The sequence below is a fragment of the Anabrus simplex genome, chromosome 2 (genome assembly GCF_040414725.1).
Source record: "Anabrus simplex isolate iqAnaSimp1 chromosome 2, ASM4041472v1, whole genome shotgun sequence".
In the NCBI taxonomy this organism is placed as follows: domain Eukaryota; kingdom Metazoa; phylum Arthropoda; class Insecta; order Orthoptera; family Tettigoniidae; genus Anabrus; species Anabrus simplex.
The window spans coordinates 46,244,556-46,262,619 of record NC_090266.1 but is presented as its reverse complement, the minus strand read 5'-3'; the positions used below and the strand labels follow the sequence as shown (position 1 = coordinate 46,262,619).

At 40.1% G+C, this 18,064-nt stretch overlaps 1 protein-coding gene across 1 annotated transcript in view; it reads left to right on the top strand.

Annotated features, from left to right (window-relative positions):
• LOC136864935 (neuronal acetylcholine receptor subunit alpha-7) overlaps positions 1 to 18,064 on the top strand; it is a 1,331,175-nt gene that overhangs the window by 472,411 nt on the left and 840,700 nt on the right. The gene's annotated exons all lie outside the window — the stretch shown is intronic.

Below are 18,064 nucleotides of genomic sequence, written 5' to 3'. Positions count from 1 at the left end.
TTTGACCACTGGGTTGTAGTGTTGTATTTTGAGATAAACCCTTTTTGTTGTAGGTATTCCTAGTTATACCGTATGCTCTTTCACCTTGTGTATCCTTTCTTCTAGAGCGGATTTTTCCAAACCATTTTCTTGAATTATTTCTTCCAAATATTCCAATTTCTTTACCTTCCTTATTCGCCCAATTTTTGCTATGAGAAATTCTTGAGAATTATTTTACATTTGTCATAAATTTGTTTTTCCTACAGAAATTCTTAAACCTGTGCTGCTGGCTATTTCTTCCCAGAGATTGACTTGTGTTGCTGCATTTTTCAGGTTTTTTGAAAGTATGACAAAATCATCTGCAAACGCCAGACAGTTAATTTCAACACCTCTGTTGTTTCTTCCCAGTGTTGTTAGTGATAGCTTGTGTTCTTTCAGTTTTATTATTATTATTATTATTATTATTATTATTATTATTATTATTATTATTATTATTATTATGAGACACAATTAGACAAGCAATTCTAGCTTTACGATTTCCTCGCATCCTTCAAACTGTATCTAATTGAAATCACTTAATATTCATTTCACACATCTCTTTGACCCTAGCTGATGTTCAAATGGAAAGTCTGGTGGACTTGGAAGACATTTTTTGCTAGTGGTTTAACGTCGCACTAACACGTCGGAGGACTGGGAATTTTCACAGCCCCAGATATTTGTTTGGTGTGGAAATGATAATCCAAAGAAAAGCATCATCAGGCCTGCCACCACCTCCCGAATTCAAGGGAAAGTATACGCGATGCGAACTTCGCAACCTTGTATCATTAATATTCCTGAATCTATCAAAATAGCTTCGAATATCCTTCGAAGCAATATAACTAATTATTGTTAGCCGGAGATGTAATCTTCTGAGGTTTGACACCGTATTATTTATCTATTGATTTATATATTTATTTATGTATTTATTTATTTTATCAGTTAGATATAAATCCGCTAATAATAACCATAATTTCGTGCAGCAATTTCTAGCCGAGTGCAGCACTTGTAAGGCAGACCCTCTGATGAGAGTGGGTTGCATCCGAAATGTGTAGGTAACTGCGTGTTATTGTGGTGGAGGATAGCGTAATGTGTGGTGTGTGCGTTGCAGGGATGTTGGGGACAACACAAACAGCCAGTCCCCGGGCCATTGGAATGAAGCAATGAAGGTTAAAATCCCAGACCCGCTGGGAATCAAACCCAGCACCCTCTCAGCCGAAGGCCAGTACTCTGACCATTCAGCCAACGAGTCTGACAATTCGCTGATGATGCTTGTTTAGTATGCTTGTTGTTTAAAGGGGCCTAATATCTAGGTCATCGGTCCCCGCTAATGAATGTGTGTCCGAAGTATCTACCGAACTACATTATAAATACATCTTCATTCCGAAGTGTTATGCCATTGATTGATTGATTGATTGATTGATTGATTGATTGATTCAGCGTTGAGTCTTTCTCTGTGAAATAAAACGCGCCTCCACTATTGTCTATTTACAAACTTCCTCGTGAGCAGTTAAGCACTGGGGCTTCCAACACACAAGCGTCAGCACTTTCTTTGCTGAGTCAGCACACGAAGTCATTGACCCCTAGTAGTGTACCTAGGCGTTTTCTGACCCCGAGGTCATTGACCTGTGGTGATTGACCCCTAGAATAGTAGTAGGGCTAGGCCGATTTGTGGATTTTACAAAAAAGAGCGAGCCTAACCTCACAGTCGCCATCTTGAGGGGCTTAAGCTCACTTTAACGGCTATTTGCCCTTCTCGACGCCTAAGAGAGCAAGCCTAACCTCACATCCGCCACCTTGAAGGCTATCATTAGTTTCACGGCAAGATGCCCTTCCCGACGCCAACTGCACAAGAATGCGGCCATACACAGCTCCTTATGAGAGGGTCTAGGGGCGCTTGCGCAAGATGGCGGCTGCTCTTATGAGAAGACCTACGAACGCTTGCACAAGATGGCGGCTATCTAATTCTACAAGATGGCGGCTGCTCTTATGAGACGGCTTAGGGTCGCTTGCGCAAGATGGCTGCCATACATAGACTTTTATGAGACTCCCTAGGGGCGCTTGCGCAAGATGGAGCCTATCTAATTACACAAGATGGCGACTATACACAGCTTCTTATGAGACGGCTTAGGGCGCTTGCGGAAGATGTCGGCTATACACGGCTTCTTATTGAGAAAGATGATGGCTATGGGCGCTTGCGCAAGATGGCGGCTGGTCTTATGAGACGGCCTAGGGACGGTTGCGCAAGATGGCGAATATCTAATTCTACAAGATGGCGACTGCTCTTATGAGATGGCTTAGGGGCGCTTGCGCAAAATTGCTGCTATACATAGACTCTTATGAGACGGCCTAGGAACGCTTGTGCATGATGGCGGCTATCTAATTACATAAGATGGCGACTATACACAGCTTTCCATGAAACAGCTTAGGGGCGCTTGCGCAAGATGGCGGCTGTACACGGCTTCTTATGGAGAAAGATGACCGCTATGGGCGATTGCACAAGATGGCGGCTATACCTGCGCTCTTATAGAGAAGGATACCGACTATGGGTGCTCACGCAAGATGGCGGCTATACATGGGCTCTTATACGGAAAGATGCCGGCCAGCGCGATTGCGCAAAATGGCTGCTATACATGGGCTCTTATAGAGAAAAATATTGGCTATTGGCGATTGCGCAACATGGCGGCTATACATGGGCTCTTATGGAGAAGGATGCATGCCATTGGCGATTGCACAAGATGGCAGCTATACACAGGCTTATATGGAGAAAGCTTGCTTAGAGGGTACTGCACAAGATGGCAGCTATACATAGGCTCTTATGAGATGGTTTAAGGGCGCTTGCGCAAGATGGCGGCTATACACAGGCTTATATGGAGAAAGCTAGCTTACAGGCTACTGCGCAAGTTGGCGGCTATGCACAGGCTCTTATGAGACTAAATCCTAGAATCTGGGTCAGAGGCTACTGTGCAAGATGGAGGCTATACATGAGATCATAGGAGACGGCTTAAGGGCGCTTGCGCGAGATAGCGGCTATATACAAGCTCTTATGGAGAAAGCTAGCCAAGGGGTACTGCATAAGATGGTGGCTATACATAGGCTCTTGTGGCCTTTTCCTCCTCTAAAGAGACACAGCTGCACTCCTCCTCCTCATCTTCCGTATAGAAAATGCGCAAAAGGGAAAAAGGGCACATCTTTCTAGCAAAAGGGCAAATAGGCAAAAAGGACACCTCCTCGTCATCTGTAGGGCAAAAGGGCGAAAGGGCTGCTCTTCCTGGCAAAAGGGCTAATATTTATCCGTTTAGCAAAAGGGCAAAAGGGCCTTTCTTCCGGGCAAAAGGGCAAAAGGGAAAAGGGCTCCTCTTCATCTGTATGGCAAAGAGCTCTTCTTCCTAGCGAAAGGGCAAAAGGGCTCCTCTTCCTCTCAAAAGGGCCCCTCCTCCTCCTAGCAAAAGTGCTCTTCGTGGCAAAAGGGCAAATGAACACCTCCTTTCAGTTACTGAGGTTACCTCAATCCCTCCCCTCACAGACAGATGCTTTCCAGAATCGATCTTTTTTTTGGCAAGTTGCTTTACGTCGCACCGACTCAGATTGGTCTTATGGCGACGATGGGACAGGAAAGGGCTAGGAGTGGGAAGGAAACGGCCGTGGCCTTAATAAAGGTACAGCTCCAGCATTTGCCTGGTGTCAAAATGGGAAACCACAGGAAACCATCTTCAGGGCTGCCGACAGCAGGGTTCGAACTTACTATCTCCCGAGTACTGGATACTGGCTGCAATTGGCGACTGCAGCTATCGGGCTTGGTGAATTGATCGTCACATTACAAACAAATATACTTACGTTATGTAGCGTTGTCCTCGTCGCATAAGTTTTTTGATTGAGGAGGAAGCGGTAGTTGGATGAGGCGGCAAGGAGAAGGTAATACTTTTTCAGCATGCGAAAATATTGTAGGATAAGCAAATGCTGCACCCGACAAGACCAAACATGTTCAATCTTATTACATAATGCAATTGCAAAAATATAGAATTGACATACTGTATGTCTTTATCCGAAAAGACAAAACATGTTGACTATTAAACAGAAAATTTCGTCGCTACTGTGCTATCTTGTAATCAATTCAGTGAAGCATCTGTCTGTAAGAGGAGGGATTGAGCTAACCTCAGTAACTGTAAGGAGTCCTTTTTCCTTTTTGCCACGAAATATCCTTTTGCCGGGAAGAGGAGCCCTTTTGCCCTTTTGCTAGGATGAAGAGGTATTTTGCCATACAGATAAAGAGGAGTCATTTTGCCCGGAAGAGAAGCACTTTTGCCGTTTTGCTAAACGGATAAAGAGAAGCTCTTTTGCCCTTTTGCCAGGAAGAGGAGCCCTTTTGCCCTACACATGAGGAGGTGTCCTTTTTGCCCATTTTCCCTTTTACTAGGAAGAGGTGCCCTTTTGTACTTTTGCTAGGAAGAAGAGCTATTTTGTCATAGAATAACGAGAAGCCCTTTTGCCCTTTCGCCCGGAAGAGAAGTCCTTTTGCTAAACGGGTAAAGATTAGCCCTTTTGCTCCTTTGCCAGGAAGAGGAGCCCTTTCGCCCTTTTACCTTACAGATGAGGAGGAGGTGTCCTTTTTGCCCATTTGCCCTTTTGCTAGGAAGAGGTGCACTTTTGCTCTCTTGTGCTTTTGCTCTACGGAAGATGCGGAGGAGTGCGGCTGTGTCTCTTCAGAGGAGGAAAAGGCCATAAGAGCCTATGCATAGCCACCATCTTGTGCAGTAGCCCCTGGGCTAGCTTTCTCTTTAAGAGCTAACTTTCACAGTAACCTCTGACCCAGGTTCCAGGAGTTAGTTTCAAAAGAGCCTGTGTATAGCCGCCACCTTGCGCAAGCGTCCATGACCATCATCTTTCTCAATAAGAGCCCATGTATAGCCGCCATCCTGTTCAATTGAACGTGGCTGGCGTCTTTCTCCATAAGAGCCTATGTTTAGCCACCATCATGTGCAAGTGCCCTTAAGCCGTCTCATAAGAGCCTATGTATAGCCGCCATCTTGCGCAAGGGCCCCTAGAGCGTCTTATAAGAGCAGCCGCCATCTTGCGCAAGCGCCCGTAAGCCGTCTCATAAGAAGCTATGTATAGTCGCCATCTTGTGTAATTAGACAGCCGCCATCTTGCGCAAGCTTCCCTAGGCCGCCTCATAAGGGCAGCCGGCTCTTGCACAAGCGTCCCTACGCCGTCTCATAAGGAGTTCTGCATAGCCGCCATCTTGTGCAGTCGGCGTCGGGAAGGGCATCTTGCCGTAAAACGAAATATAGCCCCTTTCGAGATGGCGGATGTGAGGTTAGGCTTGCTCTCTTAGGCGTCGAAAAGGGCAACTAGTTTTTAAAGTGAGGTTATGCCCCTCGAGATGGCGACTGTGAGGTTAGGCTCACTCTCTTATGCAAAATCCACAAATCGGCCTAGCCCTACTACTCTACCAGGGTTCAATGACCTTACGTCAATGACTCGGTGTCAGAACCCGCTTAGGTATACTACTAGGGCTCAATTACCTCGGGTGCTGGCGCAGCAAAAATGCTGACGCTTACGTGTTGGGAGCCCTACTGCTCCGCTACTCTTGTGGCTTCATATCGTTTTACGCCTCTCATTTTTAAATCATCATAAAAGTCTAACCGTCATCATTTGGTATTCCTCTCCTTTTCTTACCCTCCATAACCGAGCTCATTGATTTCCTACGTAACTTACACTCCTGTGCTCGCCTCACACGATGTCGTCACCGAAGTCGGTTTATTAAACGCACTTCTTTAGCCATCGAGTTCATTCCTAATTTAGCCTCTTGCCAATGTTCCCGTTCTCACGTGCTTGTATCGAAGTATTTATCACAAAACAATTGGATAGCTGGATTATTGACCTATTAACGGTCTCTGGAATTTAAATACTGCCTTCTTCATTTCTGCCCAAATGTAGTGAAGTGTTCTTGCTTGTATCTGGGACGGGAGAAGGAGACTGTATTACTACAAATGTGAATTAATGATGGAATTTATATACTAAAACTTATGTGTGGAATCTCTTGACATTGTCATCTAAACTACTTCGTAACTGTCGCAGACTGCCTGAAATAGTTACTGCTTCATCAAATGCACAGGCTAGAATATTATTTAAATTGATTTCTCCTTTCCACAGTTCATTAACTGTTGTGGCTGCATCGCGGCTTCGTCGATATTGTACAGATCATCCAAGCGTGAATTTCTTTGATAACCCTATAACCCGCAACGATGGATAAATCTGAAACTTTACTTGTGATGCTTGATTTATGGACATCAGTAAGAAGGATTTAATCTTAAATGTTTCTGAATGAGTGATATTTTGAATGACTGGACGTAGTTCAGTAACCTTAGCTTTGGTAAGATAATCCAAAATACCACTGTAGCTGTGTGATCAATATATCAATATATGTTGTGCTTGGGTCATCAATCCACAGTCTGGTTGATGCAGTTTTCATGCCACCCTATCCTGAACTAACCTTTTCATTTCCATCTAACTTCTGCATCCTACATCTACTCTCAATTGTTCGTCATACTCACGCGTTAGTCTGCCCCTATCCTTCTTACCAACAAGTCCCTCAAGTCGTGGGAGTCTTAATTCGTGCCCTATTTTTCCATCTATCCTTCTCGCCAAATTTCACCAAATAGTGCTCCTCGCGCCAATTCGATAAGTATCTAATCATTCATTAATCGATCTACCCATCTCACCTTCAGCATTCTTTGGTAACACCACATTTCAAAAGCTTCTATTCTCTCTCTTTGTGAGCTAGTTATTGTCCATGTTTCATTTCCATACAGTGCCACGCTCCAGACGAAAGTCTTCGAAAATATCACTCTAATTCCTATATCCATGTTCGATGTGAGCAAATTTATTTTCTTAAGGAAGGCCTTCCTCGCTTGTGCTTTACATGTCCTCCTTATTCGGCCATCATTACTCATTCTACTACCCAAGTAACACTATATAACTTCATTTCCTGATCCAATATTTCCGGCATCACTTGACTTTGTTCGAGTGCACGCCATTACTCTTGTTTTGGACTTGTTTATTTTCATCCTGCACTCCTTCCCCAGGATTGCGTCCATACCTTTCAGAAATTTCTCCAGATCTTCCGCAGATTCAAGTGACATAACAATAAAATCGGCAAATCTCATTGTTTTTATTTCTTCTCCTTGGATTGTGATTCCCTTTCTAGGTCTTCTTTGATTTCATTTACCGCCGGTTCTATATAAACATTGAACAGTAGAAAGGATAAACGGCAGGCTTGCCTCACTCGTTTCAGGATTACTGCTTCTTTTTCATAACCCTCGATTCTTATCACTGCAGGTTGATTTTTGTACAGAATGTAGACAGACTTTCTTTCTCGGTATCTGATCGCGATCACCTTCACAATCTCAAATAGCTTGGTCCAACCAACATTATTGAATGCCTTTTCTAGATGTACAGTTACCACGTACGTGGGCTTGTCCTTCTGTAATCGATCCTCTGAGATCAGGATTGCTTCACGTTCCTACATTTCTTACGAAGCCAAACCGAACTTCTCCTAACTCAGCTTCTACTTGTCGGATATTTTTTGGAAAGCTTCTTACGTCCTCATTATTAAAATACGACACCGAAGAGCATGTGAAAACTCCTCTTCCAAAACTAGTTAATCCTTTCCTTTTGGTGGAAGTGGTCAACTTTTTTCAGTTTTATAGCTAGGTGAACACTTACTTATTATAGTCATAATTATGAAAATCAAGACTCGATATTTGCGAAGTTATTAAATATTTTGTTTCGGTGTATATTGTTCTGGAATTGTACACTGGAATGAGAGGTTATGAAAATTACTTTATCATTTAGATTAAAGTAGTATTATAATTACGTACATCCCTGCAAGCAGAAATCATAAACTTGAAATACCATTATCATTGCCATAAAACTGTAAAATATTACAATAGCTTTCTGAAACTCGAGCTGTGTTTATAATATTAAGAACGCGTTTATTAGTGATATTATTATTACTTTTTCCTTTGTTGTGGGGCATTAAATAAAAATTAACACAACAGTTCAAATCTTCAGTCATCGTCCTCTTCAGGGGGTGATCTAGTTCCTCGTGGTCTTCATTTCAGTCTGAATTACCCTACGTACCATCTTTATAGAATGACAAATCATTCATATTTCTCCACTCGGACCCGGATTTATTTTGGTCTATTTTTGAGTAATTGGCATAAAAGGCTGCATGAAATTTTCGTATATCCTGCATTGTCAAATGACCACAACCATAAAAACAAATTTTCCTTACATCCTACTGTAACCGAAAAGAAATAACTAATCAAGACTGATATTATGTTATATTATTTATGTCAACTATTCAATTTACACGAAATAGTTTTGAAGCTGGTAATTAAATATTATAGGTACCCTTACCTCTGATATTTATCTTGGTTCTTCCTCCATTTTAACGGATCATTCAGTTTCTTTCGTCCTCTACCAGGAGGTGATAGCAATCTAGCTTATACAGTGTTAGAAATATTGTTTAAAACATGAACTTAAATTGACCTTGTAGGAAATATGAGAAGGAAGATGCGGGAGTTTTGAGACCAAATAACAAATAATAGTAATCTTGCTTATGGACAGAAGAAGTTCTGAAAATAATTTATGTGGGGAAAGAGATAGTTTTGGAACATTACACATGGTGGAAGAGAGAGTGTTTTGAAAATTTACATCAAACTTGAAGCTAGGTTACGCAGAGAAATAGCAAGTTTGGCCATGAAATTGGTAAGAGATTTGTTAGAAGAGTTTGTTGAGAGACGGAAACCACCATTACTTTTTTAAGGGGAAAGAAGCAGTTTTTGAAGTGGAGTCTTCATGTTTACTAGAGGATTGTGAAGACCGAGCTGCTCTCACCAACGCGGCCAGGGCATATGGTTTACTTGATAGCGTTCCATACCTGTGGATCGGATTCTATCCAAAACTGAAAGTCCTGTATATATGATCAAGTTATTAATTGTGACGTAAATATAAAAGTTCCCTTGCCTTCTTTTTGTTGGTGCTGTTAGTGATACCACGTCGGAGTGTGAGATCATGAATTCCCGAGGGGTCGCATTATTGGTGCGAAAGAGTGCAATTAACCACCCAGAGGAGAAGTGTTTCTCTTATGGAACATACAGTATGAATATTAAAGGGTTTAGGCCTAAATTATTTCAATGTCCATCTGCGGTCCCTAGTGTTTCTGTCAAAAATATTCAACACTCAGCACAACACATTCACGTTGATCTGTCACATGACCATTATTTATTTATTTATTTATTTATTTATTTATTTATTTATTTATTTATTTATTCATTTATTTATTTATTTATTTATTTATTTTACGTAAGATTTTTAGTACCCGGAGTGTCTCTGGACATGGTCAGCTCACCTAGTGCAGGTCTTTCGATCGGAATCCCATGGGCGTCCTGCGCGTCTGCGTTTGACATGATCATGATGATGGTAATGGTAATGAGCTAGCGAGAAGGTGAAAACTGGTGTTGCCACATAGTCTCCTCCTGTCGAGTAACCCCAAGGGCTCTGGCTCAAGCCATAACATCGCCATCCAACGAACGGATCGCCATCAACAAAGTCAAATGTCTTAATTCCGTATGATTAATTCTCAGAGGTTCAGTATTTTATCCGGGATTTTGGCACGCAGACTAGTAATTAGAAATTGTACCAGGAGTATGCATAAGTTTCTGCCAGTTTTTGTGGTAAAGAAAACACGTAATTTTCAAGGGAAATTCATTTTTGTTTATTCAAAATATCGGCCATCAGCTTCTATACACTTCAAAATCAAAAATCAAATCAAAATCTCTTTATTTGCAAATGAGGTGTCTTCCTCGGTGGCAAATGGTACACTAAAATACATTATTGTCAAGCACTAAATTTTAAATTAACAAGAGACGAAGAAAATTTTCCTAGAATACAATATTATAAAATTTACGCTAATAATTTGTTCTATTAAACACACGCATCATCCTTAATAAATTTATATTGTTTACAAAATTCTACTTATAATATCTTACAAACATAGTCAACTCATATACAGTATGTGAAATTACTTCTAATAATAACATACAACTGATATAAGATTAAAATTAACATTGAATTTATTTACATATTTATATTTTTCCCATTTTGGAACCTAAGTAGCATAACGACCTGCTGCGTCTTAACCAGAGCCCCTTTTGCCACCACTTTTCACAGTTCCTGAAGGGCCTTCACAGCTACCGTAGCGGCCCCAGGGCCCTCGAAGTCCCCACTGTACAGTACTTCACCCCTGCAGGCAGTCACCTACTTCGCCTGTCCCTCCATAGACTATAGGGGATGGAATTAATTTAATCACACACATGTTTTATTTACAATATCCTGCACTGGTCGAATGCCCTCTAATATTTCATTTATTTTCTCTGTTGTTGTTTATTCTCTTCTTGAATATCTGTACAGATTTTGGAAAAGGATCAAACACTACCCCTGGTAAACTGTTCCACTCCTTCACGCCCTCCCCAATGAATGAAAATTTACCCCAATCGCTTCTGCTAAAATTCTTTCTAATTTTGTACTTGTGGTCAGTTCTACCAATATAATTATTTTCCAACTGAAGCCTCTCACGGATATCTCTCCATGCTTCTTCTCCTGTATAGGCTCTGTATAATCCTATAAGTCTAGTTTTCTCCCTTCTCTTACTTAAAGTTTCCCAACCAAGTTCCTTTAACATTTCTGATACATTACTCTTTCTCCTGAAATCCCCTGTTACAAACCTTGCTGCTTTCCTCTGCATACCATCTACTTCTTTTATTAGGTATTCTGGGTGAGGATCCCAATCACTGTTTGCATATTCCAATAATGGACGAACCATACTTAAGTAACTTTTTTCTTTGAATTCTTTGTTGCATCCTTTAAGTAGCCTCATTATGACATGTAATGATCTGTATGCTTTCCCAACAATGTCATCAACATGACCCTTCCAGTGCAAATTACTTTCAAATATCACACCTAAATATTTGCACTTGCCATCTTTAGGGATAACTACCTCATCCAAAGTATATTCAAATTCAGTTTTTAAAACTCCTGTTTGTAATTGTTGTAACAGTTGATTTGCCTCCATTAATCTTCCTATTATTTTCTTCAACCCATTCTTGGATACTCTCAAGGTCCCTTTGTATTTCTGAGCAATCCTTAATGTTATTTATTTTCCTATCAACAATTATGTCATCTGCATACAATCTTATTTTCGATGTTATATTGTTCCCTAAATCATTTGCGTATATTAAGAAAAGTAACGGACCGATTATACTACCCTGTGCAATTCCCTTCCAAACTTTCTCTTCCTGTGATATATTACTTCCTACTTTGACTTTCTGAACCCTTGAATTTAGAAATGTTCTTATCCAACATATAACCCTTACGTCCAATCCTATTCCCTCCAATTTATTTTCCATGTTCCACTCTATCAAAGGCTTTGGAAATATCTATGGCTATGCAATCTAACTGGCCTCCTAAATCCAACTGATCTGATATGTCCTGCTGAAATCCCACCAGTTGTGCCTCGCAAGAAAATTTCTTTCTAAATCCATACTGGCTCCTCATGAACCAATTTTTATCATCACATATCCCTCTGATGTACTTTGCTATTAAACTCTCCAGTATTTTACAAACTATACTGGTCAGGCTGATTGGTCTGTAGTTCTGTGGTTTCCTTTTATCACCCTTTCCTTTATAAATTGGTATTATTATAGATTCCTTCCATTCCTTTGGTATTACACTATTATTTGTGACATAGTCAAAGAGAAATTTTAAATAAGGCACTATATACCACCCCATTGTCTTTAATACCTCCCCAGTAATTTGATCACTTCCTGCTGCTTTTCCTTGCTGAAGCAGTTGGATTTCTCTGAAAATATCTTCATTTGTGAATGAAAAGCTTCTTGTTTCCCTATGTGTCTCTCCCTCTCTATCTTCTGTTATGGTTTCCAAGTCCTGACAATCTTGTACTGAATCTCTGAATTCCCTAGTAAAGAGGTTTGCTTTCTCAGTATCTGTTAAATAGTGTTCATCCCCTTCTCCCACCATTGTAGGAATTTGGATTCCTTTTCCTTTTTGATTCCTAATATATGAATACAGCTTTTTCCATTTCCCTTTGTGGTCATTACCCTCTTGAAGAATGCCATTCATATAATTCTCTTTTGCTTCCTTTTTCACTCTATTCAGTTCCCTCATTAGCTGTTTTCTAGTTTCTCTATTCTCACTACCCTCTTTGATTTTCCTGTTTACTATTCTACATTTTCTTTTAAATTTTCTAATTTCCCTTGTATAATAAACAGGGTCTGAGGTCATTTCACCCTTCTTAACAGGTACAAATCTCTTCTCACCTTCCCAAATGATTCCTTTAAATTTAGCCCAAAGTGTATCCATTTTACTCCCTTCACTTATCCAACAACTGAATTGTGATTTAAGGTAAGTCCCAAATTCATCAACTTCAGTTTTTCTGTACAATTTCTTTTCTTGTGTGACCCTCTTATTAAGCCTTTTTGGTACCAGTCCTACATCCATTATTACAGCCTTATGGTCACCTATTCCTTCAATTACCTCAGCTTTATCAACAATTTCCCATGGTTTAACCAAGAATACATCTAGTAAGTTATTGAGACGAGTCGGTTCTTGTACTACTTGTGTAAATCCTACCTCCCAAATTAACTTATTTGCCAGTTTCTGCTCATGGGCTTCACTTGCAGCTCCATTCCATTCAACTTCAGGCAAGTTTAGATCTCCCCCAATTATTACCATATCATTATTATTTTTATGAGTATAACCTATTATTTTCTCATATATTTCAATGTCTCTTTCCTCTCTTCCAGGCCTGTATGTTCCTATAATTCCCACCTCCTTCATATTATGACAAACTAATTTTATCCCTAATATTTTATCCCTTTCATCGGTAAACCATTCATGTGAACAATAAGTTTCCTTCACCAGAATAAACACCCCCCTCACTTTTTATCTCCTCGGTCTCTACGATAGACTGTGTACCCTTCTGGAAATACTTCTCTATTACCCACCCCTTCTCTCAACCACGATTCCACTCCTATCACCACATCAGTCTCATAAGATTCCATCAATGTACCGAATTTTAATTGTTTATTTACTACACTCTGACAGTTTACCGAGAGCAATCTCAGACCCCCTTCCTCCCTAAAACTTGACTGTTGCAATTGGGTAACGTTTGACTCGTGAGTTGAGAACGTCCCTGGAACCCAGATCCTTGTACATAGATCTTGATTTAAGGGTCTGGGTTTTCTGGCAAGTTTCCCTGTATGTGCCAGTTTAGTGGTATGGGTTTCCTTAAGTACAGATTAGTTTGCAAATCTCTGTTGATAATTGTAGCAATTTGTCTACAGAGATTTGCTTTTCCATTACCATTCAGATGTAACCCATGCCTAGTGAACATTTGCCTGCCAAGACCTAAAGTATCTACTACATAGACATTTCTACAACTCTTACATAATCTCTTGATTTTTATATTTACATCATGTACTGCTTTGTTAAATATGAGTCCTCTAAAAGGTCATACCTGAGTGGCACATTAACTTCAATTACTTTTGAGTCAGGTAGTTTGAAAATCTTACCTCTGAGAGTCGTAATTAGTTCCTCACCTTCATTTGCAGCAATGTCATTTGTACCACTCACAATCACCACGTAGTTGTCCTTCTCTAACACAGGATCACAACTTGAAAGGGCGTCTTCAGTTTTGGCACCTGGTTTTATTAGTCCTAAAACCTCAGTTTCTGGATTCTGCAGCTCATCCTTGATGCCTTCTGCCATACCCCGCCCTTGACTGTCTGCGTAGAGATGAATCTTTGGCGATCTTGACTTTCGGTTGGTTTTCTTCTTCTGTAGGTTACCTCCACTGGATTTAAAATTATTTGGAAAACTTGGTGTGTCTTCTTCTGGAACTTGCTGCAATAACTGAAATCTATTTTGGCACTGCAAATAGTTTTTTCCCGGTTTTATGTTGTACGTAGTTTCTCCCATATGTTTAACATTAGGCCTAAAATGGCTACGCGTCACTTCCGTCCACGGCGATCTTTCTTCTCCAATGTCTTCTTTATCTTCCAGTTTCTTTATTCTGTCCTTTAAGCTTTCATTTTCATACTTCAGAGCTCATAAGTCTTCTTGCAGCACTCCTAAAATCTTAATTATAGTTTTGTATGTCTCTCTTTCTTGTTGTTCTGCCTCACTACCAATTTGTTTACACTCGGGACACAGCCACTCACTTTCTTCAATATCAGTCCTATTTACAATATTTGCACAACGAAAATGGTACCATTCATCACACTTACGACACAGAATCCCATTTTAATTACTCTTCTGCATTTGCCACATTTTTCACTGCATCTTACCCATTATCTACTACGGATATCACAGACTCACACACAGTAGTTGCCATCTTACTTCCTCCTCTTACTTCGCCCATCTTTCAGGTAAGTTATGAATACCATGCCAGAAAAACCGCTTGTGCTTTGCGGCAAACCATTCGTCGAGCCATTTTCCAAATTCCCGAAATTGCTGAAGTGCTGCTCTGAGAGCGCGTGCCCCGTTCATGCGAAGAGATGATGGCGCCAGGTCGGGAGAGTACGGCGGGTGCGGAAAGATGTCCCAGCCAAGCGATTTCAAGGTGTATTCTGCTGTGTGGGACGGCGCATTGTCTTGTAACAAAATCAATTTGGCACGTCTTCTGGCCCATTCCTGTCGTCTTTCGATGAGTGCGTGATTTAAATGAAACATTTGTTGGCGATAGCGTTGTGTATTAACGGTTTCGCCGGGCTTAAAGAGTTCATAATACACAATACCGCTCTTGTCCCACCACGCACAAAGCATGGTCTTCTAGCAGAAGCGATTTGGCCTTTGTGTTGAAGAACCAGCTTCGCCAGGTGACAGCCACGGTTTTCTTCACTTCCGTCACCCGTCACAATTCGGTACAGAAATTACTTTCTTTTGTGGCGTTGAAGCAGCATTTCAGAGGTGACTTTGCGATTTTCCATTTTCCGTTCATTCGAATCGTGTGGGACCCATTTACCGACTTTACAGATCTTCCCATTGCTTGCAAAAGTCTGCTGATTGTTTCTTGTGACACATTCAATGCTTGTGCCAATTGCTGTTGGGACATCATCCAGAGCGCGCACTGTCTTTCACATTGAAATCACCACGTTTAAATTGTCGAATACATATCTCACATGTTCTAGTCGACGGAGCGTGTTCACCACATGTTTCTACCAGCAAACGATGACTTTCCACAGTCTTTTCCTTTTGATTAAATGATAAAAGCTATGCGTGCCGCAAATGTTCTTTTTCACCCACAAACTTTGACATGATCACTGAACGATACAACACACACGTTAGTGTTTGGCGGACTCAACTTGTATGTGTTCGTAGGTTAATGTCAGACGAACAAACCGACGTATGCGTCAAATTCATACGCTACGTAGTGTTCGCTGACACCATCTGTAAGTGAAACCGTAAAAGACTTATACATACACCTGGTAAATCATCTCCTCTCCTACTCTGCCTGGCAAAATTCTGATGGTGAATTTTTTTTCTATCAATGAGACCCGCACTAGCTGAGTACGGGATCGGACTTAAGGCCATAACGATCGTGGCCGTCAGTTCATGATTGATTCCATATTTTGTTGAATGAATAGAGCGAACATGTAGGTACAAACCACTTCTGCGAATACATTTTTTAATGAGTTACCAAATATTTTATAAGCATGCAGGAAAAAAAAAATACGCCTCGATCAATTAAGTGTAAATTTCTTTTGAGGGTATGAGGTAACTGAAAACATAAAGGACTTTTTGCACCCTATTTTTAATACGTGCAGTTTTAAAAAATGTGACGTAAAGTGGTCCCAAATGAGGCTAATGTAAGGTAATTTGCTGTGAAATATAGAACAATATAGTTTCTTGTATAGAACAAGTGGAAGGTTTGGTCGATTTTAGTGAAATATATCAATTAAAGGAACCATATCTTTGATAGTCCTACACTACCCCCTGCAAGGATACCCAGATAATGATGATATCTTAGCAAATTGAATCCACTTGAAAGTCTCTAATATATGACTGTCAAGAAACAGATTTAGAAATTTTGTCGTATCAGTAATACTCGCGTGTGAACCATTCAATTCTATATAATATGCGCGAATTGTATATTATCTTCTCGGTTTACTAAAACATACTATTTTTTGTAAAATGTATCGTTAATTTACTAAAACGAAACCAAAGCGTTAATAACAAACTTCTATGTTCATATAATTTGTCACACTTGTTCATAGTATCACTAATTCACAATGATTGACAAGTTCACGGAATGTTATACATAAAAGTGATTTGATAGAATGTGAAGATAATCTTATAGGACAAAATGTGTCTTTCTGTTACTAATAGGTTCTTCTCCAGGTAAGTATTATATTTTGTGTTTCGACAGACTGGAATAACTTAAAATTATTACATAGATTTGTGTCGAATAAGTATAAACTACTTTATTGGATGGTGGTATCTTCCACGATAAGCCTTCATCTACTTGAGTGAAGTAGGTATTTACGTTTTCAGCAACATCATTAAGTTGTCATACTTTAGAACATTCACCATATTTTCCCATAGGAATTATTCAGAAAGCTATTAACTGTATTCCATGCCAGTCTGGAGTCCGGAATACCTGCATAAAATCTCTCATTATAATTCATTCATTACATTAAACTTCTTCACTTTGCATTTAGTTTCCTTTGCAGAGTACCTGCCATATTGTAACTTCGTTTGTGATCAGCTATAATATTCTCATCTCTAGGATATTTTTTGACGCTCAATCAATCAATCAATCAATCAATCAATCAATCAATCAATCAATCAATCAATCAATCAATCAATCAATCAATCAATCAATCAATCAATCAATCAATCAATCAATCAATCAATCAATCAATCAATCAATCAATCAATCAATCAATCAATCAATCAATCAATCAATCAATCAATCAATCAATCAATCAATACTGATCTGCATTTAGGGCAGTCGCCCAGGTGGCAGATCCCCTATCTGTTGTTTTCCTAGCCTTTTCCGAAATGATTTCAAAGAAATTGGAAAATAATTGAACGTCTCCTTTGGTAAGTTAATCCGCCGGGCCGAGTGGCTCAGACGGCTAAGGCGCTGGCCTTCTAACCCCAACTTGGCAGGTTCGATCCTGGCTCAGTCCGGTGGTATTTGAAGGTGCTCAAATACGACAGCCCCGTGTCGGTAGATTTACTGGCACGTTAAAGAACTCCTGCGGGACTAAATTCCGGCACCTCGGCGTCTCCGAAGACCTTAAAAAGTAGTTAGTGGGACGTAAAGCAAATAACATTATTATTATTATTAAGTTAATCCAATCCCTAACTCCCCTTCCTATAAATGAGTATTTGCCCCAGTTTGTCCTCTTGAATTCCAACTTTATCTTCATATTGTGATCTTTCCTAATTTTATAAACGCCATTCAAACTTATTCGCCTACTAATGTCATTCCACGCCATCTCTCCGCTGACAGCTAGGAACATACCACTTAGTCGAGCAGCTCTTCTTCTTTCTCTCAATTCTCCCCAACCCAAACATAGCAACATTTTTGTAACCCAACTCTTTTGTCGGAAATCACCCAGAACAAATCGAGCTGCTTTTCTTTGGACTTTTTCCAGTTCTTGAATCAGATAATCCTGGTGAGGGTTCCATACACTGGTACCATACTCTAGTTGGGGTCTTACCAGAGACTTATATGCCCTCTCCTTTACATCCTTACTACAACCCCTAAACACCCTCATAACCATGTGTAGAGATCTGTACCCTTTATTTAAAATCCCATTTATGTGATTACCCCAATGAAGATCTTTCCTTATATTAACACTTAGATACTTACAATGATCCCCAAAAGGTACTTTCACCCCATCAACGCAGTAATTAAAACTGAGAGGACTTCTCCTATTTGTGAAACTCACAA